At 48.8% G+C, this 27221-nt stretch overlaps 7 non-coding genes across 7 annotated transcripts; all 7 read left to right on the top strand.

Annotated features, from left to right (window-relative positions):
* Nucleotides 1-2522: 2522 nt before the first annotated feature.
* On the top strand, nucleotides 2523-2713 carry LOC136573811 (U2 spliceosomal RNA). Its single transcript, XR_010786029.1, has one exon. It is a non-coding gene; the product is annotated as a U2 spliceosomal RNA (small nuclear RNA).
* A 2821-nt stretch (nucleotides 2714-5534) lies between these two features.
* On the top strand, nucleotides 5535-5725 carry LOC136573810 (U2 spliceosomal RNA). The gene has a single exon (XR_010786028.1). It is a non-coding gene; the product is annotated as a U2 spliceosomal RNA (small nuclear RNA).
* Nucleotides 5726-8569: 2844 nt separating this feature from the next.
* LOC136573809 (U2 spliceosomal RNA) lies at nucleotides 8570-8760 on the top strand. Its single transcript, XR_010786027.1, has one exon. It is a non-coding gene; the product is annotated as a U2 spliceosomal RNA (small nuclear RNA).
* Nucleotides 8761-11603: 2843 nt separating this feature from the next.
* LOC136573808 (U2 spliceosomal RNA) lies at nucleotides 11604-11794 on the top strand. The gene has a single exon (XR_010786026.1). It is a non-coding gene; the product is annotated as a U2 spliceosomal RNA (small nuclear RNA).
* A 2849-nt stretch (nucleotides 11795-14643) lies between these two features.
* LOC136573807 (U2 spliceosomal RNA) lies at nucleotides 14644-14834 on the top strand. The gene has a single exon (XR_010786025.1). It is a non-coding gene; the product is annotated as a U2 spliceosomal RNA (small nuclear RNA).
* Nucleotides 14835-17738: 2904 nt separating this feature from the next.
* On the top strand, nucleotides 17739-17929 carry LOC136573806 (U2 spliceosomal RNA). Its single transcript, XR_010786024.1, has one exon. It is a non-coding gene; the product is annotated as a U2 spliceosomal RNA (small nuclear RNA).
* Nucleotides 17930-20822: 2893 nt separating this feature from the next.
* On the top strand, nucleotides 20823-21013 carry LOC136573805 (U2 spliceosomal RNA). The gene has a single exon (XR_010786023.1). It is a non-coding gene; the product is annotated as a U2 spliceosomal RNA (small nuclear RNA).
* The last annotated feature ends 6208 nt before the right edge of the window (nucleotides 21014-27221 follow it).

The raw sequence follows: 27221 nt of genomic DNA, 5'->3' as shown, positions 1-27221 counted from the left end.
CTCTTCCCCACATTGTAAACCAATGCTATCAATGAAGCTTTATAGTTTGGGGGCCCAGTCCCAGACTTTGTACTGGGGCCCCGCAGCTTCAAGTTACACCTCCGGATCAGGATAATGCTAGGCCATTCCAACCAGCCTGTGTGAGTGACCTGCAGTCGCTGGTAGTCGAAAAGCGGCCGGCCCCGGATGTGCGCTTCAGAGTGGACAGACAGCAGTGGACCCCCAATCACACAGGCCCGAGGCTTGCTATGCAGCACGGAATACCTCATTGGACTGCAGCGCTCCACGCGGGCTGAGATACACGCTCCACGTGGGATGGGCAGTATTCCGTCCATGAGGATCCAGGCCAACGCTTACAGATGGAGCAACACCCGGGGAGCAAAGAACTCCAACGAACGGACGTCTACTTTAAAAGGATGTATTGCTTTATTCAATGCATGGACACAGAAACAGTTCAACCGCTCGCTAAAGACCGCAGTCAATACAGTAAAGAGAGAAATGTGTCTGTTTAATGTAAACTTGCACGGAGCTCGTTTGTGAGCCACTGACTGAATGAATGCTGCCGCTGCTGCATGTCTGAAACGTGGTCTGACGTTACATGCACCAGCAGGGATAAGGCCTTGCCTATAAGCATTCCCCAGCTGGCAAAAACGGAACCTCCCTGCCTATTCCTCACCGTGGAAGAACGGAACCTACCTTTTTTTTAAAAAAAAAGAAAGCCACAGCAGCAGCCAACTCGATTTTGGTAGGCCGCTGTCTCCCCCTTGTGTGCTGCATTAAAAATGCACTCCGCTAAAAATAACTGATCCACGAAATAGAGCGTAGGGAGAGAATGAGGCTTCTAGATGAGCCGTCAGGCTATGATAAATTGTATCACACCTGGGCGATATGGATAGATGCCCGGAGCTCACCCCTATTTACTAGGTGCCTACAGACAGGGGCATGTGAGTAACACGTTTAAACCACAATCGTAAAGAGAAACAGCAATCCCGGAGCGCCCCCCCCTCCCCCTTTTTGTTTTATTTTCTCTTTCTCCCGTGTCATAGATACCTACCCTCCCTTACCGCTCCCCCCCCCTTCCCCTGTTTGTAGACCTTATAAAATATCACAGACAAACATTATATAGTTCAACTCAAAATTTATTTATTAAGTTTCATTGTCAAAGTTATTTTTACATTGCTTTGAGATAAGGCAAAAGTTTCCCCCCCCCCCCCCTCCATGAAACCAATAAAACCTATATTGAATAAAATAAAAATGATGCAGTTACTGGTAGTTCTGCAGTTGCCGGTAGTTCAGCAGTTGCCGGAAGTTCAGCAGTTGCCGGAAGTTCAGCAGTTGCCGGAAGTTCAGCAGTTGCCGGAAGTTCAGCAGTTGCCGGTAGTTCTGCAGTTGCCGGTAGTTCTGCAGTTACCGGTAGTTCAGCAGTTGCCGGTAGTTCAGCAGTGCAGTTGCCGGTAGTTCAGCAGTTGCCGGTAGTTCTGCAGTTGCCGGTAGTTCTGCAGCTTCTTGGTAGAGATAAAGACCATCTCCCGTCTCCCAGCTGCAGCAGAGACTGACTGAAATCGCTGCCAAGCCCGGTATTTATGCTTCTAAATTGATGACATCACAATGGAGTGACATCAGCCTGCCATACACCTGGCTCATGACATCACAAGGGAGTGACATCATCAGCATTCCAAACACCTGGCTCATTTGCATACAGTATGTATGTATGACATCACAAGGGAGTGACATCATCAGCATTCCAAATACCTGGCTCATTTGCATACAGTATGTATGCATGTATGTGTCTATCTATCCTATCCTATCCTATCCTATCTAATCTATCTTTATTAATTACGTAGAATATAGATATGGATTATTTCTGAATTATAGATTTTGTAGATATAGATTAAAGATAGATTTAAGATTGTGTGTGTGTGTGTGTGATAGAGATATATATATATATATATATGTAAAAAAAATATAAAATCTGTAGTTATGTATGTATGGCGGGAAAAAAAGGCCTGCTGTATGTTTTTAAGTTCTTCGGATGACCATGCCGTTCTATTATTCTCCTTACTAGGGTCTACTAATGCCGGCCCAGGGGAAGGCAATAAAGCCCTATGGGGCCGAAGCCAATTTCCCTCATTTCAGGTAAAAAGTTTCCATCCGTCCCCACTCGAAATGCGGCCGGCCGAAGAGATCCCTCCAACCGACCGGCCGACGCACCTTCAGAGACAAACTAGTGCTTGCTTCTAGTGTCATCGCCGGCTTAACCATCCTGGGTAGGGAGCTGACGAGTCCTGCATCAGCAGCAGCAGCAGCAGGCTCTGCAAGCCTAGGATGCGTGAGCACGGTGCAAGAGGAAGGACTGAGGGAGGGAGGGCGCGGTTGAGAAGGCGTGGGGCGGGCCTATGCAAAACTCTTCCATCTCCCTGGGTGCATTGTGGGTGCGCCCAGAGTGCCGGCTGAGCGTGTTGCCTCAAGCCTTGGAAGTGGAGTTGGGCGGGCCGGGCTGCAGGTGAAACCCATTTCGGGTTATCGCTTCTCGGCCTTTTGGCTAAGATCAAGTGTAGTATCTGTTCTTATCAGTTTAATATCTGATACGTCCCCTATCTGGGGACCATATATTAAATGGATTTTTAGAACAGGGAGCTGGAAAAAGAGCTTGCTCTGTCCACTCCGCGCATTGACCTGGTATTGCAGTACCTCCAGGACCGGTGCACCCCCTTTCCTACAGCAGTTTCCAAAAGCAGAAAAACAAAACTGACGAGCAAGAGGTGCAGCGCAGCTGTGGCTGCTTCTGCTGCTAACAAACGAGCACTTTGATTGACACTCAGCCCGTCTGCTGCCGTGGAGCTCGCAACATTGTATCCACTGTGCACAGCACAGGTACAACTGGAAGCAAAACAACACACAGCAGTTCATATGCCAGCCGCACTCTATAGTTCGTACCTACCGCTGCGCTAATAGCCAAGTTGGAAACATCGGGCAGGCACAGCGTATCCTGGCAGCCTGCATCTGTATGCTCCACGTATTCGGGTCATGGGTGTATGTGCAGGGGGTGCGGTCGCACCTGGGGCCCGGAGCCCTAGGGGGCCCATAAAGTCTCTCTTCCCCACATTGTAAACCAATGCTATCAATGAAGCTTTATAGTTTGGGGGCCCAGTCCCAGACTTTGTACTGGGGCCCCGCAGCTTCAAGTTACACCTCCGGATCAGGATAATGCTAGGCCATTCCAACCAGCCTGTGTGAGTGACCTGCAGTCGCTGGTAGTCGAAAAGCGGCCGGCCCCGGATGTGCGCTTCAGAGTGGACAGACAGCAGTGGACCCCCAATCACACAGGCCCGAGGCTTGCTATGCAGCACGGAATACCTCATTGGACTGCAGCGCTCCACGCGGGCTGAGATACACGCTCCACGTGGGATGGGCAGTATTCCGTCCATGAGGATCCAGGCCAACGCTTACAGATGGAGCAACACCCGGGGAGCAAAGAACTCCAACGAACGGACGTCTACTTTAAAAGGATGTATTGCTTTATTCAATGCATGGACACAGAAACAGTTCAACCGCTCGCTAAAGACCGCAGTCAATACAGTAAAGAGAGAAATGTGTCTGTTTAATGTAAACTTGCACGGAGCTCGTTTGTGAGCCACTGACTGAATGAATGCTGCCGCTGCTGCATGTCTGAAACGTGGTCTGACGTTACATGCACCAGCAGGGATAAGGCCTTGCCTATAAGCATTCCCCAGCTGGCAAAAACGGAACCTCCCTGCCTATTCCTCACCGTGGAAGAACGGAACCTACCTTTTTTTTAAAAAAAAAGAAAGCCACAGCAGCAGCCAACTCGATTTTGGTAGGCCGCTGTCTCCCCCTTGTGTGCTGCATTAAAAATGCACTCCGCTAAAAATAACTGATCCACGAAATAGAGCGTAGGGAGAGAATGAGGCTTCTAGATGAGCCGTCAGGCTATGATAAATTGTATCACACCTGGGCGATATGGATAGATGCCCGGAGCTCACCCCTATTTACTAGGTGCCTACAGACAGGGGCATGTGAGTAACACGTTTAAACCACAATCGTAAAGAGAAACAGCAATCCCGGAGCGCCCCCCCCTCCCCCTTTTTGTTTTATTTTCTCTTTCTCCCGTGTCATAGATACCTACCCTCCCTTACCGCTCCCCCCCCCTTCCCCTGTTTGTAGACCTTATAAAATATCACAGACAAACATTATATAGTTCAACTCAAAATTTATTTATTAAGTTTCATTGTCAAAGTTATTTTTACATTGCTTTGAGATAAGGCAAAAGTTTCCCCCCCCCCTCCATGAAACCAATAAAACCTATATTGAATAAAATAAAAATGATGCAGTTACTGGTAGTTCAGCAGTTGCCGGAAGTTCAGCAGTTGCCGGAAGTTCAGCAGTTGCCGGAAGTTCAGCAGTTGCCGGTAGTTCTGCAGTTGCCGGTAGTTCTGCAGTTACCGGTAGTTCAGCAGTTGCCGGTAGTTCTGCAGTTGCCGGTAGTTCTGCAGCTTCTTGGTAGAGATAAAGACCATCTCCCGTCTCCCAGCTGCAGCAGAGACTGACTGAAATCGCTGCCAAGCCCGGTATTTATGCTTCTAAATTGATGACATCACAATGGAGTGACATCAGCCTGCCATACACCTGGCTCATGACATCACAAGGGAGTGACATCATCAGCATTCCAAACACCTGGCTCATTTGCATACAGTATGTATGTATGACATCACAAGGGAGTGACATCATCAGCATTCCAAATACCTGGCTCATTTGCATACAGTATGTATGCATGTATGTGTCTATCTATCCTATCCTATCCTATCCTATCTAATCTATCTTTATTAATTACGTAGAATATAGATATGGATTATTTCTGAATTATAGATTTTGTAGATATAGATTAAAGATAGATTTAAGATTGTGTGTGTGTGTGTGTGATAGAGATATATATATATATATATATGTAAAAAAAATATAAAATCTGTAGTTATGTATGTATGGCGGGAAAAAAAGGCCTGCTGTATGTTTTTAAGTTCTTCGGATGACCATGCCGTTCTATTATTCTCCTTACTAGGGTCTACTAATGCCGGCCCAGGGGAAGGCAATAAAGCCCTATGGGGCCGAAGCCAATTTCCCTCATTTCAGGTAAAAAGTTTCCATCCGTCCCCACTCGAAATGCGGCCGGCCGAAGAGATCCCTCCAACCGACCGGCCGACGCACCTTCAGAGACAAACTAGTGCTTGCTTCTAGTGTCATCGCCGGCTTAACCATCCTGGGTAGGGAGCTGACGAGTCCTGCATCAGCAGCAGCAGCAGCAGGCTCTGCAAGCCTAGGATGCGTGAGCACGGTGCAAGAGGAAGGACTGAGGGAGGGAGGGCGCGGTTGAGAAGGCGTGGGGCGGGCCTATGCAAAACTCTTCCATCTCCCTGGGTGCATTGTGGGTGCGCCCAGAGTGCCGGCTGAGCGTGTTGCCTCAAGCCTTGGAAGTGGAGTTGGGCGGGCCGGGCTGCAGGTGAAACCCATTTCGGGTTATCGCTTCTCGGCCTTTTGGCTAAGATCAAGTGTAGTATCTGTTCTTATCAGTTTAATATCTGATACGTCCCCTATCTGGGGACCATATATTAAATGGATTTTTAGAACAGGGAGCTGGAAAAAGAGCTTGCTCTGTCCACTCCGCGCATTGACCTGGTATTGCAGTACCTCCAGGACCGGTGCACCCCCTTTCCTACAGCAGTTTCCAAAAGCAGAAAAACAAAACTGACGAGCAAGAGGTGCAGCGCAGCTGTGGCTGCTTCTGCTGCTAACAAACGAGCACTTTGATTGACACTCAGCCCGTCTGCTGCCGTGGAGCTCGCAACATTGTATCCACTGTGCACAGCACAGGTACAACTGGAAGCAAAACAACACACAGCAGTTCATATGCCAGCCGCACTCTATAGTTCGTACCTACCGCTGCGCTAATAGCCAAGTTGGAAACATCGGGCAGGCACAGCGTATCCTGGCAGCCTGCATCTGTATGCTCCACGTATTCGGGTCATGGGTGTATGTGCAGGGGGTGCGGTCGCACCTGGGGCCCGGAGCCCTAGGGGGCCCATAAAGTCTCTCTTCCCCACATTGTAAACCAATGCTATCAATGAAGCTTTATAGTTTGGGGGCCCAGTCCCAGACTTTGTACTGGGGCCCCGCAGCTTCAAGTTACACCTCCGGATCAGGATAATGCTAGGCCATTCCAACCAGCCTGTGTGAGTGACCTGCAGTCGCTGGTAGTCGAAAAGCGGCCGGCCCCGGATGTGCGCTTCAGAGTGGACAGACAGCAGTGGACCCCCAATCACACAGGCCCGAGGCTTGCTATGCAGCACGGAATACCTCATTGGACTGCAGCGCTCCACGCGGGCTGAGATACACGCTCCACGTGGGATGGGCAGTATTCCGTCCATGAGGATCCAGGCCAACGCTTACAGATGGAGCAACACCCGGGGAGCAAAGAACTCCAACGAACGGACGTCTACTTTAAAAGGATGTATTGCTTTATTCAATGCATGGACACAGAAACAGTTCAACCGCTCGCTAAAGACCGCAGTCAATACAGTAAAGAGAGAAATGTGTCTGTTTAATGTAAACTTGCACGGAGCTCGTTTGTGAGCCACTGACTGAATGAATGCTGCCGCTGCTGCATGTCTGAAACGTGGTCTGACGTTACATGCACCAGCAGGGATAAGGCCTTGCCTATAAGCATTCCCCAGCTGGCAAAAACGGAACCTCCCTGCCTATTCCTCACCGTGGAAGAACGGAACCTACCTTTTTTTTAAAAAAAAAGAAAGCCACAGCAGCAGCCAACTCGATTTTGGTAGGCCGCTGTCTCCCCCTTGTGTGCTGCATTAAAAATGCACTCCGCTAAAAATAACTGATCCACGAAATAGAGCGTAGGGAGAGAATGAGGCTTCTAGATGAGCCGTCAGGCTATGATAAATTGTATCACACCTGGGCGATATGGATAGATGCCCGGAGCTCACCCCTATTTACTAGGTGCCTACAGACAGGGGCATGTGAGTAACACGTTTAAACCACAATCGTAAAGAGAAACAGCAATCCCGGAGCGCCCCCCCCTCCCCCTTTTTGTTTTATTTTCTCTTTCTCCCGTGTCATAGATACCTACCCTCCCTTACCGCTCCCCCCCCCTTCCCCTGTTTGTAGACCTTATAAAATATCACAGACAAACATTATATAGTTCAACTCAAAATTTATTTATTAAGTTTCATTGTCAAAGTTATTTTTACATTGCTTTGAGATAAGGCAAAAGTTTCCCCCCCCCCCCCCCTCCATGAAACCAATAAAACCTATATTGAATAAAATAAAAATGATGCAGTTACTGGTAGTTCTGCAGTTGCCGGTAGTTCAGCAGTTGCCGGAAGTTCAGCAGTTGCCGGAAGTTCAGCAGTTGCCGGAAGTTCAGCAGTTGCCGGTAGTTCTGCAGTTGCCGGTAGTTCTGCAGTTACCGGTAGTTCAGCAGTTGCCGGTAGTTCTGCAGTTGCCGGTAGTTCTGCAGCTTCTTGGTAGAGATAAAGACCATCTCCCGTCTCCCAGCTGCAGCAGAGACTGACTGAAATCGCTGCCAAGCCCGGTATTTATGCTTCTAAATTGATGACATCACAATGGAGTGACATCAGCCTGCCATACACCTGGCTCATGACATCACAAGGGAGTGACATCATCAGCATTCCAAACACCTGGCTCATTTGCATACAGTATGTATGTATGACATCACAAGGGAGTGACATCATCAGCATTCCAAATACCTGGCTCATTTGCATACAGTATGTATGCATGTATGTGTCTATCTATCCTATCCTATCCTATCCTATCTAATCTATCTTTATTAATTACGTAGAATATAGATATGGATTATTTCTGAATTATAGATTTTGTAGATATAGATTAAAGATAGATTTAAGATTGTGTGTGTGTGTGTGTGATAGAGATATATATATATATATATATGTAAAAAAAATATAAAATCTGTAGTTATGTATGTATGGCGGGAAAAAAAGGCCTGCTGTATGTTTTTAAGTTCTTCGGATGACCATGCCGTTCTATTATTCTCCTTACTAGGGTCTACTAATGCCGGCCCAGGGGAAGGCAATAAAGCCCTATGGGGCCGAAGCCAATTTCCCTCATTTCAGGTAAAAAGTTTCCATCCGTCCCCACTCGAAATGCGGCCGGCCGAAGAGATCCCTCCAACCGACCGGCCGACGCACCTTCAGAGACAAACTAGTGCTTGCTTCTAGTGTCATCGCCGGCTTAACCATCCTGGGTAGGGAGCTGACGAGTCCTGCATCAGCAGCAGCAGCAGCAGGCTCTGCAAGCCTAGGATGCGTGAGCACGGTGCAAGAGGAAGGACTGAGGGAGGGAGGGCGCGGTTGAGAAGGCGTGGGGCGGGCCTATGCAAAACTCTTCCATCTCCCTGGGTGCATTGTGGGTGCGCCCAGAGTGCCGGCTGAGCGTGTTGCCTCAAGCCTTGGAAGTGGAGTTGGGCGGGCCGGGCTGCAGGTGAAACCCATTTCGGGTTATCGCTTCTCGGCCTTTTGGCTAAGATCAAGTGTAGTATCTGTTCTTATCAGTTTAATATCTGATACGTCCCCTATCTGGGGACCATATATTAAATGGATTTTTAGAACAGGGAGCTGGAAAAAGAGCTTGCTCTGTCCACTCCGCGCATTGACCTGGTATTGCAGTACCTCCAGGACCGGTGCACCCCCTTTCCTACAGCAGTTTCCAAAAGCAGAAAAACAAAACTGACGAGCAAGAGGTGCAGCGCAGCTGTGGCTGCTTCTGCTGCTAACAAACGAGCACTTTGATTGACACTCAGCCCGTCTGCTGCCGTGGAGCTCGCAACATTGTATCCACTGTGCACAGCACAGGTACAACTGGAAGCAAAACAACACACAGCAGTTCATATGCCAGCCGCACTCTATAGTTCGTACCTACCGCTGCGCTAATAGCCAAGTTGGAAACATCGGGCAGGCACAGCGTATCCTGGCAGCCTGCATCTGTATGCTCCACGTATTCGGGTCATGGGTGTATGTGCAGGGGGTGCGGTCGCACCTGGGGCCCGGAGCCCTAGGGGGCCCATAAAGTCTCTCTTCCCCACATTGTAAACCAATGCTATCAATGAAGCTTTATAGTTTGGGGGCCCAGTCCCAGACTTTGTACTGGGGCCCCGCAGCTTCAAGTTACACCTCCGGATCAGGATAATGCTAGGCCATTCCAACCAGCCTGTGTGAGTGACCTGCAGTCGCTGGTAGTCGAAAAGCGGCCGGCCCCGGATGTGCGCTTCAGAGTGGACAGACAGCAGTGGACCCCCAATCACACAGGCCCGAGGCTTGCTATGCAGCACGGAATACCTCATTGGACTGCAGCGCTCCACGCGGGCTGAGATACACGCTCCACGTGGGATGGGCAGTATTCCGTCCATGAGGATCCAGGCCAACGCTTACAGATGGAGCAACACCCGGGGAGCAAAGAACTCCAACGAACGGACGTCTACTTTAAAAGGATGTATTGCTTTATTCAATGCATGGACACAGAAACAGTTCAACCGCTCGCTAAAGACCGCAGTCAATACAGTAAAGAGAGAAATGTGTCTGTTTAATGTAAACTTGCACGGAGCTCGTTTGTGAGCCACTGACTGAATGAATGCTGCCGCTGCTGCATGTCTGAAACGTGGTCTGACGTTACATGCACCAGCAGGGATAAGGCCTTGCCTATAAGCATTCCCCAGCTGGCAAAAACGGAACCTCCCTGCCTATTCCTCACCGTGGAAGAACGGAACCTACCTTTTTTTTAAAAAAAAAGAAAGCCACAGCAGCAGCCAACTCGATTTTGGTAGGCCGCTGTCTCCCCCTTGTGTGCTGCATTAAAAATGCACTCCGCTAAAAATAACTGATCCACGAAATAGAGCGTAGGGAGAGAATGAGGCTTCTAGATGAGCCGTCAGGCTATGATAAATTGTATCACACCTGGGCGATATGGATAGATGCCCGGAGCTCACCCCTATTTACTAGGTGCCTACAGACAGGGGCATGTGAGTAACACGTTTAAACCACAATCGTAAAGAGAAACAGCAATCCCGGAGCGCCCCCCCCTCCCCCTTTTTGTTTTATTTTCTCTTTCTCCCGTGTCATAGATACCTACCCTCCCTTACCGCTCCCCCCCCCTTCCCCTGTTTGTAGACCTTATAAAATATCACAGACAAACATTATATAGTTCAACTCAAAATTTATTTATTAAGTTTCATTGTCAAAGTTATTTTTACATTGCTTTGAGATAAGGCAAAAGTTTCCCCCCCCCCCCCCTCCATGAAACCAATAAAACCTATATTGAATAAAATAAAAATGATGCAGTTACTGGTAGTTCTGCAGTTGCCGGTAGTTCAGCAGTTGCCGGAAGTTCAGCAGTTGCCGGAAGTTCAGCAGTTGCCGGAAGTTCAGCAGTTGCCGGTAGTTCTGCAGTTGCCGGTAGTTCTGCAGTTACCGGTAGTTCAGCAGTTGCCGGTAGTTCTGCAGTTGCCGGTAGTTCTGCAGCTTCTTGGTAGAGATAAAGACCATCTCCCGTCTCCCAGCTGCAGCAGAGACTGACTGAAATCGCTGCCAAGCCCGGTATTTATGCTTCTAAATTGATGACATCACAATGGAGTGACATCAGCCTGCCATACACCTGGCTCATGACATCACAAGGGAGTGACATCATCAGCATTCCAAACACCTGGCTCATTTGCATACAGTATGTATGTATGACATCACAAGGGAGTGACATCATCAGCATTCCAAATACCTGGCTCATTTGCATACAGTATGTATGCATGTATGTGTCTATCTATCCTATCCTATCCTATCCTATCTAATCTATCTTTATTAATTACGTAGAATATAGATATGGATTATTTCTGAATTATAGATTTTGTAGATATAGATTAAAGATAGATTTAAGATTGTGTGTGTGTGTGTGTGATAGAGATATATATATATATATATATGTAAAAAAAATATAAAATCTGTAGTTATGTATGTATGGCGGGAAAAAAAGGCCTGCTGTATGTTTTTAAGTTCTTCGGATGACCATGCCGTTCTATTATTCTCCTTACTAGGGTCTACTAATGCCGGCCCAGGGGAAGGCAATAAAGCCCTATGGGGCCGAAGCCAATTTCCCTCATTTCAGGTAAAAAGTTTCCATCCGTCCCCACTCGAAATGCGGCCGGCCGAAGAGATCCCTCCAACCGACCGGCCGACGCACCTTCAGAGACAAACTAGTGCTTGCTTCTAGTGTCATCGCCGGCTTAACCATCCTGGGTAGGGAGCTGACGAGTCCTGCATCAGCAGCAGCAGCAGCAGGCTCTGCAAGCCTAGGATGCGTGAGCACGGTGCAAGAGGAAGGACTGAGGGAGGGAGGGCGCGGTTGAGAAGGCGTGGGGCGGGCCTATGCAAAACTCTTCCATCTCCCTGGGTGCATTGTGGGTGCGCCCAGAGTGCCGGCTGAGCGTGTTGCCTCAAGCCTTGGAAGTGGAGTTGGGCGGGCCGGGCTGCAGGTGAAACCCATTTCGGGTTATCGCTTCTCGGCCTTTTGGCTAAGATCAAGTGTAGTATCTGTTCTTATCAGTTTAATATCTGATACGTCCCCTATCTGGGGACCATATATTAAATGGATTTTTAGAACAGGGAGCTGGAAAAAGAGCTTGCTCTGTCCACTCCGCGCATTGACCTGGTATTGCAGTACCTCCAGGACCGGTGCACCCCCTTTCCTACAGCAGTTTCCAAAAGCAGAAAAACAAAACTGACGAGCAAGAGGTGCAGCGCAGCTGTGGCTGCTTCTGCTGCTAACAAACGAGCACTTTGATTGACACTCAGCCCGTCTGCTGCCGTGGAGCTCGCAACATTGTATCCACTGTGCACAGCACAGGTACAACTGGAAGCAAAACAACACACAGCAGTTCATATGCCAGCCGCACTCTATAGTTCGTACCTACCGCTGCGCTAATAGCCAAGTTGGAAACATCGGGCAGGCACAGCGTATCCTGGCAGCCTGCATCTGTATGCTCCACGTATTCGGGTCATGGGTGTATGTGCAGGGGGTGCGGTCGCACCTGGGGCCCGGAGCCCTAGGGGGCCCATAAAGTCTCTCTTCCCCACATTGTAAACCAATGCTATCAATGAAGCTTTATAGTTTGGGGGCCCAGTCCCAGACTTTGTACTGGGGCCCCGCAGCTTCAAGTTACACCTCCGGATCAGGATAATGCTAGGCCATTCCAACCAGCCTGTGTGAGTGACCTGCAGTCGCTGGTAGTCGAAAAGCGGCCGGCCCCGGATGTGCGCTTCAGAGTGGACAGACAGCAGTGGACCCCCAATCACACAGGCCCGAGGCTTGCTATGCAGCACGGAATACCTCATTGGACTGCAGCGCTCCACGCGGGCTGAGATACACGCTCCACGTGGGATGGGCAGTATTCCGTCCATGAGGATCCAGGCCAACGCTTACAGATGGAGCAACACCCGGGGAGCAAAGAACTCCAACGAACGGACGTCTACTTTAAAAGGATGTATTGCTTTATTCAATGCATGGACACAGAAACAGTTCAACCGCTCGCTAAAGACCGCAGTCAATACAGTAAAGAGAGAAATGTGTCTGTTTAATGTAAACTTGCACGGAGCTCGTTTGTGAGCCACTGACTGAATGAATGCTGCCGCTGCTGCATGTCTGAAACGTGGTCTGACGTTACATGCACCAGCAGGGATAAGGCCTTGCCTATAAGCATTCCCCAGCTGGCAAAAACGGAACCTCCCTGCCTATTCCTCACCGTGGAAGAACGGAACCTACCTTTTTTTTAAAAAAAAAGAAAGCCACAGCAGCAGCCAACTCGATTTTGGTAGGCCGCTGTCTCCCCCTTGTGTGCTGCATTAAAAATGCACTCCGCTAAAAATAACTGATCCACGAAATAGAGCGTAGGGAGAGAATGAGGCTTCTAGATGAGCCGTCAGGCTATGATAAATTGTATCACACCTGGGCGATATGGATAGATGCCCGGAGCTCACCCCTATTTACTAGGTGCCTACAGACAGGGGCATGTGAGTAACACGTTTAAACCACAATCGTAAAGAGAAACAGCAATCCCGGAGCGCCCCCCCCTCCCCCTTTTTGTTTTATTTTCTCTTTCTCCCGTGTCATAGATACCTACCCTCCCTTACCGCTCCCCCCCCCTTCCCCTGTTTGTAGACCTTATAAAATATCACAGACAAACATTATATAGTTCAACTCAAAATTTATTTATTAAGTTTCATTGTCAAAGTTATTTTTACATTGCTTTGAGATAAGGCAAAAGTTTCCCCCCCCCCCCCCTCCATGAAACCAATAAAACCTATATTGAATAAAATAAAAATGATGCAGTTACTGGTAGTTCTGCAGTTGCCGGTAGTTCAGCAGTTGCCGGAAGTTCAGCAGTTGCCGGAAGTTCAGCAGTTGCCGGAAGTTCAGCAGTTGCCGGTAGTTCTGCAGTTGCCGGTAGTTCTGCAGTTACCGGTAGTTCAGCAGTTGCCGGTAGTTCTGCAGTTGCCGGTAGTTCTGCAGCTTCTTGGTAGAGATAAAGACCATCTCCCGTCTCCCAGCTGCAGCAGAGACTGACTGAAATCGCTGCCAAGCCCGGTATTTATGCTTCTAAATTGATGACATCACAATGGAGTGACATCAGCCTGCCATACACCTGGCTCATGACATCACAAGGGAGTGACATCATCAGCATTCCAAACACCTGGCTCATTTGCATACAGTATGTATGTATGACATCACAAGGGAGTGACATCATCAGCATTCCAAATACCTGGCTCATTTGCATACAGTATGTATGCATGTATGTGTCTATCTATCCTATCCTATCCTATCTAATCTATCTTTATTAATTACGTAGAATATAGATATGGATTATTTCTGAATTATAGATTTTGTAGATATAGATTAAAGATAGATTTAAGATTGTGTGTGTGTGTGTGTGTGTGTGTGATAGATATATATATATATATATCTCTATGTAAAAAAAATATAAAATCTGTAGTTATGTATGTATGGCGGGAAAAAAAGGCCTGCTGTATGTTTTTAAGTTCTTCGGATGACCATGCCGTTCTATTATTCTCCTTACTAGGGTCTACTAATGCCGGCCCAGGGGAAGGCAATAAAGCCCTATGGGGCCGAAGCCAATTTCCCTCATTTCAGGTAAAAAGTTTCCATCCGTCCCCACTCGAAATGCGGCCGGCCGAAGAGATCCCTCCAACCGACCGGCCGACGCACCTTCAGAGACAAACTAGTGCTTGCTTCTAGTGTCATCGCAGGCTTAACCATCCTGGGTAGGGAGCTGACGAGTCCTGCAGCAGCAGCAGCAGCAGGCTCTGCAAGCCTAGGATGCGTGAGCACGGTGCAAGAGGAAGGACTGAGGGAGGGAGGGAGGGCGCGGTTGAGAAGGCGTGGGACGGGGCTATGCAAAACTCTTCCATCTCCCTGGGTGCATTGTGGGTGCGCCCAGAGTGCCGGCTGAGCGTGTTGCCTCAAGCCTTGGAAGTGGAGTTGGGCGGGCCGGGCTGCAGGTGAAACCCATTTCGGGTTATCGCTTCTCGGCCTTTTGGCTAAGATCAAGTGTAGTATCTGTTCTTATCAGTTTAATATCTGATACGTCCCCTATCTGGGGACCATATATTAAATGGATTTTTAGAACAGGGAGCTGGAAAAAGAGCTTGCTCTGTCCACTCCGCGCATTGACCTGGTATTGCAGTACCTCCAGGACCGGTGCACCCCCTTTCCTACAGCAGTTTCCAAAAGCAGAAAAACAAAACTGACGAGCAAGAGGTGCAGCGCAGCTGTGGCTGCTTCTGCTGCTGCTAACAAACCAGCACTTTGACTGACACTCAGCCCGTCTGCTGCTGTGGAGCTCGCAACATTGTATCCACTGTGCACAGCACAGGTACAACTGGAAGCAAAACAACACACAGCAGTTCATATGCCAGCCGCACTCTATAGTTCGTACCTACCGCTGCGCTAATAGCCAAGTTGGAAACATCGGGCAGGCACAGCGTATCCTGGCAGCCTGCATCTGTATGCTCCACGTATTCGGGTCATGGGTGTATGTGCAGGGGGTGCGGTCGCACCTGGGGCCCGGAGCCCTAGGGGGCCCATAAAGTCTCTCTTCCCCACATTGTAAACCAATGCTATCAATGAAGCTTTATAGTTTGAGGGCCCAGTCCCAGACTTTGTACTGGGGCCCCGCAGCTTCAAGTTACACCTCCGGATCAGGATAATGCTAGGCCATTCCAACCAGCCTGTGTGAGTGACCTGCAGTCGCTGGTAGTCGAAAAGCGGCCGGCCCCGGATGTGTGCTTCAGAGTGGACAGACAGCAGTGGACCCCCAATCACACAGGCCCGAGGCTTGCTATGCAGCACGGAATACCTCATTGGACTGCAGCGCTCCACGCGGGCTGAGATACACGCTCCACGTGGGATGGGCAGTATTCCGTCCATGAGGATCCAGGCCAACGCTTACAGATGGAGCAACACCCGGGGAGCAAAGAACTCCAACGAACGGACGTCTACTTTAAAAGGATGTATTGCTTTATTCAATGCATGGACACAGAAACAGTTCAACCGCTCGCTAAAGACCGCAGTCAATACAGTAAAGAGAGAAATGTGTCTGTTTAATGTAAACTTGCACGGAGCTCGTTTGTGAGCCACTGACTGAATGAATGCTGCTGCTGCCGCTGCTGCATGTCTGAAACGTGGTCTGACGTTACATGCACCAGCAGGGATAAGGCCTTGCCTATAAGCATTCCCCAGCTGGCAAAAACGGAACCTCCCTGCCTATTCCTCACCGTGGAAGAACGGAACCTACCTTTTTTTTTAAAAAAAAAGAAAGCCACAGCAGCAGCCAACTCGATTTTGGTAGGCCGCTGTCTCCCCCTTGTGTGCTGCATTAAAAATGCACTCCGCTAAAAATAACTGATCCACGAAATAGAGCGTAGGGAGAGAATGAGGCTTCTAGATGAGCCGTCAGGCTATGATAAATTGTATCACACCTGGGCGATATGGATAGATGCCCGGAGCTCACCCCTATTTACTAGGTGCTTACAGACAGGGACATGTGAGTAACACGTTTAAACCACAATCGTAAAGAGAAACAGCAATCCCGGAGCGCCCCCCCTCCCCCTTTTTGTTTTATTTTCTCTTTCTCCCGTGTCATAGATACCTACCCTCCCTTACCGCTCCCCCCCCCTTCCCCTGTTTGTAGACCTTATAAAATATCACAGACAAACATTATATAGTTCAACTCGAAATTTATTTATTAAGTTTCATTGTCAAAGTTATTTTTACATTGCTTTGAGATAAGGCAAAAGTTTCCCCCCCCCCTCCATGAAACCAATAAAACCTATATTGAATAAAATAAAAATGATGCAGTTACCGGTAGTTCTGCAGTTACCGGTAGTTCTGCAGTTACCGGTAGTTCTGCAGTTACCGGTAGTTCAGCAGTTGCCGGAAGTTCAGCAGTTGCCGGAAGTTCAGCAGTTGCCGGTAGTTTTGCAGTTGCCGGTAGTTTTGCAGTTGCCGGTAGTTTTGCAGTTGCCGGTAGTTTTGCAGTTGCCGGTAGTTCAGCAGTTGCCGGTAGTTCTGCAGCTTCTTGGTAGAGATAAAGACCATCTCCCGTCTCCCAGCTGCAGCAGAGACTGACTGAAATCGCTGCCAAGCCCGGTATTTATGCTTCTAAATTGATGACATCACAATGGAGTGACATCAGCCTGCCATACACCTGGCTCATGACATCACAAGGGAGTGACATCATCAGCATTCCAAACACCTGGCTCATTTGCATACAGTATGTATGTATGACATCACAAGGGAGTGACATCATCAGCATTCCAAATACCTGGCTCATTTGCATACAGTATGTATGCATGTATGTGTCTATCTATCCTATCCTATCCTATCTAATCTATCTTTATTAATTACGTAGAATATAGATATGGATTATTTCTGAATTATAGATTTTGTAGATATAGATTAAAGATAGATTTAAGATTGTGTGTGTGTGTGTGTGTGTGTGTGTGTGTGTGTGTGTGATAGATATATATATATATATATCTCTATGTAAAAAAAATATAAAATCTGTAGTTATGTATGTATGGCGGGAAAAAAAGGCCTGCTGTATGTTTTTAAGTTCTTCGGATGACCATGCCGTTCTATTATTCTCCTTACTAGGGTCTACTAATGCCGGCCCAGGGGAAGGCAATAAAGCCCTATGGGGCCGAAGCCAATTTCCCTCATTTCAGGTAAAAAGTTTCCATCCGTCCCCACTCGAAATGCGGCCGGCCGAAGAGATCCCTCCAACCGACCGGCCGACGCACCTTCAGAGACAAACTAGTGCTTGCTTCTAGTGTCATCGCAGGCTTAACCATCCTGGGTAGGGAGCTGACGAGTCCTGCAGCAGCAGCAGCAGCAGGCTCTGCAAGCCTAGGATGCGTGAGCACGGTGCAAGAGGAAGGACTGAGGGAGGGAGGGAGGGCGCGGTTGAGAAGGCGTGGGACGGGGCTATGCAAAACTCTTCCATCTCCCTGGGTGCATTGTGGGTGCGCCCAGAGTGCCGGCTGAGCGTGTTGCCTCAAGCCTTGGAAGTGGAGTTGGGCGGGCCGGGCTGCAGGTGAAACCCATTTCGGGTTATCGCTTCTCGGCCTTTTGGCTAAGATCAAGTGTAGTATCTGTTCTTATCAGTTTAATATCTGATACGTCCCCTATCTGGGGACCATATATTAAATGGATTTTTAGAACAGGGAGCTGGAAAAAGAGCTTGCTCTGTCCACTCCGCGCATTGACCTGGTATTGCAGTACCTCCAGGACCGGTGCACCCCCTTTCCTACAGCAGTTTCCAAAAGCAGAAAAACAAAACTGACGAGCAAGAGGTGCAGCGCAGCTGTGGCTGCTTCTGCTGCTGCTAACAAACCAGCACTTTGACTGACACTCAGCCCGTCTGCTGCCGTGGAGCTCGCAACATTGTATCCACTGTGCACAGCACAGGTACAACTGGAAGCAAAACAACACACAGCAGTTCATATGCCAGCCGCACTCTATAGTTCGTACCTACCGCTGCGCTAATAGCCAAGTTGGAAACATCGGGCAGGCACAGCGTATCCTGGCAGCCTGCATCTGTATGCTCCACGTATTCGGGTCATGGGTGTATGTGCAGGGGGTGCGGTCGCACCTGGGGCCCGGAGCCCTAGGGGGCCCATAAAGTCTCTCTTCCCCACATTGTAAACCAATGCTATCAATGAAGCTTTATAGTTTGAGGGCCCAGTCCCAGACTTTGTACTGGGGCCCCGCAGCTTCAAGTTACACCTCCGGATCAGGATAATGCTAGGCCATTCCAACCAGCCTGTGTGAGTGACCTGCAGTCGCTGGTAGTCGAAAAGCGGCCGGCCCCGGATGTGTGCTTCAGAGTGGACAGACAGCAGTGGACCCCCAATCACACAGGCCCGAGGCTTGCTATGCAGCACGGAATACCTCATTGGACTGCAGCGCTCCACGCGGGCTGAGATACACGCTCCACGTGGGATGGGCAGTATTCCGTCCATGAGGATCCAGGCCAACGCTTACAGATGGAGCAACACCCGGGGAGCAAAGAACTCCAACGAACGGACGTCTACTTTAAAAGGATGTATTGCTTTATTCAATGCATGGACACAGAAACAGTTCAACCGCTCGCTAAAGACCGCAGTCAATACAGTAAAGAGAGAAATGTGTCTGTTTAATGTAAACTTGCACGGAGCTCGTTTGTGAGCCACTGACTGAATGAATGCTGCTGCTGCCGCTGCTGCATGTCTGAAACGTGGTCTGACGTTACATGCACCAGCAGGGATAAGGCCTTGCCTATAAGCATTCCCCAGCTGGCAAAAACGGAACCTCCCTGCCTATTCCTCACCGTGGAAGAACGGAACCTACCTTTTTTTTTAAAAAAAAAGAAAGCCACAGCAGCAGCCAACTCGATTTTGGTAGGCCGCTGTCTCCCCCTTGTGTGCTGCATTAAAAATGCACTCCGCTAAAAATAACTGATCCACGAAATAGAGCGTAGGGAGAGAATGAGGCTTCTAGATGAGCCGTCAGGCTATGATAAATTGTATCACACCTGGGCGATATGGATAGATGCCCGGAGCTCACCCCTATTTACTAGGTGCTTACAGACAGGGACATGTGAGTAACACGTTTAAACCACAATCGTAAAGAGAAACAGCAATCCCGGAGCGCCCCCCCTCCCCCTTTTTGTTTTATTTTCTCTTTCTCCCGTGTCATAGATACCTACCCTCCCTTACCGCTCCCCCCCCCTTCCCCTGTTTGTAGACCTTATAAAATATCACAGACAAACATTATATAGTTCAACTCGAAATTTATTTATTAAGTTTCATTGTCAAAGTTATTTTTACATTGCTTTGAGATAAGGCAAAAGTTTCCCCCCCCCCTCCATGAAACCAATAAAACCTATATTGAATAAAATAAAAATGATGCAGTTACCGGTAGTTCTGCAGTTACCGGTAGTTCTGCAGTTACCGGTAGTTCTGCAGTTACCGGTAGTTCAGCAGTTGCCGGAAGTTCAGCAGTTGCCGGAAGTTCAGCAGTTGCCGGTAGTTTTGCAGTTGCCGGTAGTTTTGCAGTTGCCGGTAGTTTTGCAGTTGCCGGTAGTTTTGCAGTTGCCGGTAGTTCAGCAGTTGCCGGTAGTTCTGCAGCTTCTTGGTAGAGATAAAGACCATCTCCCGTCTCCCAGCTGCAGCAGAGACTGACTGAAATCGCTGCCAAGCCCGGTATTTATGCTTCTAAATTGATGACATCACAATGGAGTGACATCAGCCTGCCATACACCTGGCTCATGACATCACAAGGGAGTGACATCATCAGCATTCCAAACACCTGGCTCATTTGCATACAGTATGTATGTATGACATCACAAGGGAGTGACATCATCAGCATTCCAAATACCTGGCTCATTTGCATACAGTATGTATGCATGTATGTGTCTATCTATCCTATCCTATCCTATCTAATCTATCTTTATTAATTACGTAGAATATAGATATGGATTATTTCTGAATTATAGATTTTGTAGATATAGATTAAAGATAGATTTAAGATTGTGTGTGTGTGTGTGTGTGTGTGTGATAGATATATATATATATATATCTCTATGTAAAAAAAATATAAAATCTGTAGTTATGTATGTATGGCGGGAAAAAAAGGCCTGCTGTATGTTTTTAAGTTCTTCGGATGACCATGCCGTTCTATTATTCTCCTTACTAGGGTCTACTAATGCCGGCCCAGGGGAAGGCAATAAAGCCCTATGGGGCCGAAGCCAATTTCCCTCATTTCAGGTAAAAAGTTTCCATCCGTCCCCACTCGAAATGCGGCCGGCCGAAGAGATCCCTCCAACCGACCGGCCGACGCACCTTCAGAGACAAACTAGTGCTTGCTTCTAGTGTCATCGCCGGCTTAACCATCCTGGGTAGGGAGCTGACGAGTCCTGCATCAGCAGCAGCAGCAGCAGGCTCTGCAAGCCTAGGATGCGTGAGCACGGTGCAAGAGGAAGGACTGAGGGAGGGAGGGAGGGCGCGGTTGAGAAGGCGTGGGACGGGGCTATGCAAAACTCTTCCATCTCCCTGGGTGCATTGTGGGTGCGCCCAGAGTGCCGGCTGAGCGTGTTGCCTCAAGCCTTGGAAGTGGAGTTGGGCGGGCCGGGCTGCAGGTGAAACCCATTTCGGGTTATCGCTTCTCGGCCTTTTGGCTAAGATCAAGTGTAGTATCTGTTCTTATCAGTTTAATATCTGATACGTCCCCTATCTGGGGACCATATATTAAATGGATTTTTAGAACAGGGAGCTGGAAAAAGAGCTTGCTCTGTCCACTCCGCGCATTGACCTGGTATTGCAGTACCTCCAGGACCGGTGCACCCCCTTTCCTACAGCAGTTTCCAAAAGCAGAAAAACAAAACTGACGAGCAAGAGGTGCAGCGCAGCTGTGGCTGCTTCTGCTGCTGCTAACAAACCAGCACTTTGACTGACACTCAGCCCGTCTGCTGCCGTGGAGCTCGCAACATTGTATCCACTGTGCACAGCACAGGTACAACTGGAAGCAAAACAACACACAGCAGTTCATATGCCAGCCGCACTCTATAGTTCGTACCTACCGCTGCGCTAATAGCCAAGTTGGAAACATCGGGCAGGCACAGCGTATCCTGGCAGCCTGCATCTGTATGCTCCACGTATTCGGGTCATGGGTGTATGTGCAGGGGGTGCGGTCGCACCTGGGGCCCGGAGCCCTAGGGGGCCCATAAAGTCTCTCTTCCCCACATTGTAAACCAATGCTATCAATGAAGCTTTATAGTTTGAGGGCCCAGTCCCAGACTTTGTACTGGGGCCCCGCAGCTTCAAGTTACACCTCCGGATCAGGATAATGCTAGGCCATTCCAACCAGCCTGTGTGAGTGACCTGCAGTCGCTGGTAGTCGAAAAGCGGCCGGCCCCGGATGTGTGCTTCAGAGTGGACAGACAGCAGTGGACCCCCAATCACACAGGCCCGAGGCTTGCTATGCAGCACGGAATACCTCATTGGACTGCAGCGCTCCACGCGGGCTGAGATACACGCTCCACGTGGGATGGGCAGTATTCCGTCCATGAGGATCCAGGCCAACGCTTACAGATGGAGCAACACCCGGGGAGCAAAGAACTCCAACGAACGGACGTCTACTTTAAAAGGATGTATTGCTTTATTCAATGCATGGACACAGAAACAGTTCAACCGCTCGCTAAAGACCGCAGTCAATACAGTAAAGAGAGAAATGTGTCTGTTTAATGTAAACTTGCACGGAGCTCGTTTGTGAGCCACTGACTGAATGAATGCTGCTGCTGCCGCTGCTGCATGTCTGAAACGTGGTCTGACGTTACATGCACCAGCAGGGATAAGGCCTTGCCTATAAGCATTCCCCAGCTGGCAAAAACGGAACCTCCCTGCCTATTCCTCACCGTGGAAGAACGGAACCTACCTTTTTTTTTAAAAAAAAAGAAAGCCACAGCAGCAGCCAACTCGATTTTGGTAGGCCGCTGTCTCCCCCTTGTGTGCTGCATTAAAAATGCACTCCGCTAAAAATAACTGATCCACGAAATAGAGCGTAGGGAGAGAATGAGGCTTCTAGATGAGCCGTCAGGCTATGATAAATTGTATCACACCTGGGCGATATGGATAGATGCCCGGAGCTCACCCCTATTTACTAGGTGCTTACAGACAGGGACATGTGAGTAACACGTTTAAACCACAATCGTAAAGAGAAACAGCAATCCCGGAGCGCCCCCCCTCCCCCTTTTTGTTTTATTTTCTCTTTCTCCCGTGTCATAGATACCTACCCTCCCTTACCGCTCCCCCCCCCTTCCCCTGTTTGTAGACCTTATAAAATATCACAGACAAACATTATATAGTTCAACTCGAAATTTATTTATTAAGTTTCATTGTCAAAGTTATTTTTACATTGCTTTGAGATAAGGCAAAAGTTTCCCCCCCCCCTCCATGAAACCAATAAAACCTATATTGAATAAAATAAAAATGATGCAGTTACCGGTAGTTCTGCAGTTACCGGTAGTTCTGCAGTTACCGGTAGTTCTGCAGTTACCGGTAGTTCAGCAGTTGCCGGAAGTTCAGCAGTTGCCGGAAGTTCAGCAGTTGCCGGTAGTTTTGCAGTTGCCGGTAGTTTTGCAGTTGCCGGTAGTTTTGCAGTTGCCGGTAGTTTTGCAGTTGCCGGTAGTTCAGCAGTTGCCGGTAGTTCTGCAGCTTCTTGGTAGAGATAAAGACCATCTCCCGTCTCCCAGCTGCAGCAGAGACTGACTGAAATCGCTGCCAAGCCCGGTATTTATGCTTCTAAATTGATGACATCACAATGGAGTGACATCAGCCTGCCATACACCTGGCTCATGACATCACAAGGGAGTGACATCATCAGCATTCCAAACACCTGGCTCATTTGCATACAGTATGTATGTATGACATCACAAGGGAGTGACATCATCAGCATTCCAAATACCTGGCTCATTTGCATACAGTATGTATGCATGTATGTGTCTATCTATCCTATCCTATCCTATCTAATCTATCTTTATTAATTACGTAGAATATAGATATGGATTATTTCTGAATTATAGATTTTGTAGATATAGATTAAAGATAGATTTAAGATTGTGTGTGTGTGTGTGTGTGTGTGTGTGTGATAGATATATATATATATATATCTCTATGTAAAAAAAATATAAAATCTGTAGTTATGTATGTATGGCGGGAAAAAAAGGCCTGCTGTATGTTTTTAAGTTCTTCGGATGACCATGCCGTTCTATTATTCTCCTTACTAGGGTCTACTAATGCCGGCCCAGGGGAAGGCAATAAAGCCCTATGGGGCCGAAGCCAATTTCCCTCATTTCAGGTAAAAAGTTTCCATCCGTCCCCACTCGAAATGCGGCCGGCCGAAGAGATCCCTCCAACCGACCGGCCGACGCACCTTCAGAGACAAACTAGTGCTTGCTTCTAGTGTCATCGCAGGCTTAACCATCCTGGGTAGGGAGCTGACGAGTCCTGCAGCAGCAGCAGCAGCAGGCTCTGCAAGCCTAGGATGCGTGAGCACGGTGCAAGAGGAAGGACTGAGGGAGGGAGGGAGGGCGCGGTTGAGAAGGCGTGGGACGGGGCTATGCAAAACTCTTCCATCTCCCTGGGTGCATTGTGGGTGCGCCCAGAGTGCCGGCTGAGCGTGTTGCCTCAAGCCTTGGAAGTGGAGTTGGGCGGGCCGGGCTGCAGGTGAAACCCATTTCGGGTTATCGCTTCTCGGCCTTTTGGCTAAGATCACATGTGGATCGGAGAAGAGGATCGTCTGGAGTGGTGAAATGGAGCCTCAGGCTATACGGAACACCATCCGCTTTCTGGTTAAGCCAGATTCCTGCAGAAGAGTGGAGCTGGGAACCTTCGTCCAGGAAGTCCTCTTTGAAGCACTGAAGCTGAAAGCTGCTGAGATCTTCTGCCTGCAAGACCACACCGGCAAAGGACTGTTTGATGTCTCTTTTGAGACAAACAGTTTCTGCCTGAACATCTTTGAGCGCTGCAAGCTGCTGAAAGAGGAAGGGAAGCTGAGCGACTTCATCCTGCTGCCACTGTTCCAGATGGATGAGAAGCCAGTGACTCTGCATCTATTTAACCCCTTCACTGAGCTCTCTCATGTGGTGGCGTTCCTACAGAGATACTGCAGCAATGTGCGTGGAGGAGTGAAGCTGAAGAATGCTTTTGGGATCCCTAATGGCAAGCTGCGTTTCTGGGTGCGCTTTCGCACAGACCCTAATGGCATCGGAGGAGTAAAGCACCCACCATCCTCCTTCTCCCTGGGAGGCAACAGGGGATACTTGACCTACCCAGGCCAGCCCCGCTACTGCAGGCTGTGTTTGCAGTTTGGACACACACAAGACTTCTGTCCTAATGGCCGCTGCTGCAGGAATTGTGGAGTACAGGGTCATGAGGCTGGCCAGTGCCCTAAGCCTCGCAAATGTGACCTGTGTGGCTCTATTTTACACTTGGCAAGGAACTGCCCCAAGGGACTAATGACGAGCCGCAGTTATGCTGATGCGGCTCGCACTGGAAGAGGACCTGTTTTCTTTGAAAGTGGTCTGGACACTGGGGTTAATGAACCAGAAGATTTAATGCCTATGGATGAGGCCGTCAGTCGCTTGCCGCCGCTGTTTCAGACCACTGCACAAGATCAAGCGTCCACCTCAGGACTCCAGCCAGAACAGCCAGGGATTACAACAGCAACCGCAGCAGAGGTAAACCCGATGGGAGTTCCTGTACCTCAGAGTTTGCCCTCTGAGGTCTCCAGCGCTGAGCCTGCTGCACAGAGTGCCCCCCCTGCTGCCCCCCTGGGAGTTACTACAGCTGATCATCAGGCAGCCACGACCTCCCAGCTACAAGTGTCTGCAGCTGCCCGACCCCAGCATGATGAGGATACAGATGACAGCACCACCATCATCCCTGACACAGGTACTGTGAGTATGGAACTGTCATTGCCTTCATCCACAAACTCTGTGATTCCAGGAACTGTGTGCTCCCCTACTGCTGGCATTATGCCAGGACTTGCACCTAAGAGGCAGGAGGGGGAGGAGGACTCTTGGGCGTTGGTGCAAAGAAGCAAATCTAAAAGGTTGAAAACTGCACCTAGTGCTACAAACTCCTCTGAGGGCTCCATACCTTGTGCCCAAAGCCCAGCCAGCCCCCCTGTTTGTTTAAGCACCAATGCTTTTGAGGTGCTGGCAGACTTAGAGGAGGACATGCTGTCCCCCAGCAGTGGGGCATCCTCCCCATTTTTGGACACCGACGCAATTGAGCAGTTTGTTGGTGCCTTGCAAATGCCTAATGTCTGAAAGTATTGTAATGTTGGTTGTTTTTCCTGTTATTGTTTTTATCCTCATAACCATTCATTTCATCAGTTTTATCCCTAAATGTAAGGGTTATATGTAGCAGAGCTAGACGTGCGGCTATTTTAGAGCACCTGTCCACACGGTCTGCTGACATTCTCTGCCTGCAGGAGTGCGGTTTGACCTCTATACCTAAAGCTTCGGAATGGCCGCACGGCCAGTCGCTGTGGTCCACATCCACAAAAAACAAAAATGATGGCGTGGGGATTTTGTTTACAAACAACAGTTATGTTATAGATGAATATGTTGTCATAGAGGAGGGCAGATGTCTTCTGGCTTATGTCACATTCCGAAATGTGCGATTCAGGGTCATAAATGTGTACGCCCCTCCAGATAAGAACGAGCGCAAGGAGCTGTTTGAAAAACTAAAGTTGTTCCTACCAGGCCGTTTGCCAGTTTTTTTGGTGGGAGATTTGAACTGTCACCTCCAAGGAGAAAAAATGGATGTGACAGCCAAACAGCTCAACCAGATGACATCTGACCTCCAGTTATTAGATGTAGTAGCATTAGCAAAGGTGAAGCCCGTACCTGACACGTATCATGCGGACAGGGGCGGGGTGCACGCTCGTTTAGACTACATCTTTGTTTCTAAAACTGTTAATGTTAAAAGTTACAGCCAGGAGAGGGTTAATTTTTCAGACCATGAGTGCCTGAAGTGTGTGTGTGAGTTAGAGGATGTCGTGCGGTATGGGAGAGGTGTATGGAAAATGAATGTGAGCCTGCTGGAGGATGAGAGTGTGTATGAGGACTTCAGGAAGGTGTATGAGGAATGGCAGAGAATGAAGAATGACTTTGGGAGTGTCATGACCTGGTGGGAGTGGGTGAAAGGAAAGATTGGGGTCTTCTTCAGGAAAAGAGGCTACAGGGTGGCTGCGAGGAAGAGAGAGATGTATGCGAGAGTGAATGCTAAACTGAATGTCCTGCATAAACTAAGAGAGGCCGGTGTGAAGGTGGATGAGGAGCTGTGTGATGCCAGGAAGAAGGTGAATGAGTGTTTGCGGGAGAGAGGGAAGCAAATCATGTTCCAGGCCAAGTTGGACACAATGGAGAAGGATGAATGTTGTTCACGGTTTTTCTTTAAAAAGTTAGTCAAAAGTAAAACGGATGTGAGTGTGGTGAGGGACATGGATGGGAAGGAGCTGAAGGGAGAGGAGGTAGCAGAGGCAATTGAGGATTTCTATAGAGACTTGTATAGTGAAAAGATGAGAGATGCAAGTCTAGAGAGGGAGGTGATCGGATCCCTTACGGACAGGATCGCAGAGGAGGATATACCACCATTGGTGAGGGATATAACAGAGGATGAGGTGAGAAAGGTATTTGAGAGCATGACACGGAATAAAACTCCAGGGATGGATGGATTACCGATGGAATTTTATTTGTTCTTCTGGCCTATTGTTGGTAGTGATATACTGCAGTTGTACCAGTGGATGTGGAGGGAAGGTAACATAGGGTCAAGTATGAAAGAGGGATTAGTGGTATTAATCTTTAAAAAAGGAGATAAATCAGACTTGCGTAATTGGAGGCCTATCACCCTGCTTAATGTGGACTACAAGGGGTACGCCAAGTTGCTTGCCAGTCGCATGAGTAGGGTTATAGCCCAGGTAGTTCAGGAGGATCAGGTATGTGGTGTGCCTGAGCGCTCCATTGCAGGTAACCTAAGCCTGCTCCGAGA

This window comes from Eleutherodactylus coqui, chromosome 7 (assembly GCF_035609145.1).
Source record: "Eleutherodactylus coqui strain aEleCoq1 chromosome 7, aEleCoq1.hap1, whole genome shotgun sequence".
NCBI lineage: Eukaryota > Metazoa > Chordata > Amphibia > Anura > Eleutherodactylidae > Eleutherodactylus > Eleutherodactylus coqui.
The sequence above is the reverse complement of the archived record's forward strand: the minus strand, read 5'-3'. Positions and strand labels throughout refer to the sequence as shown.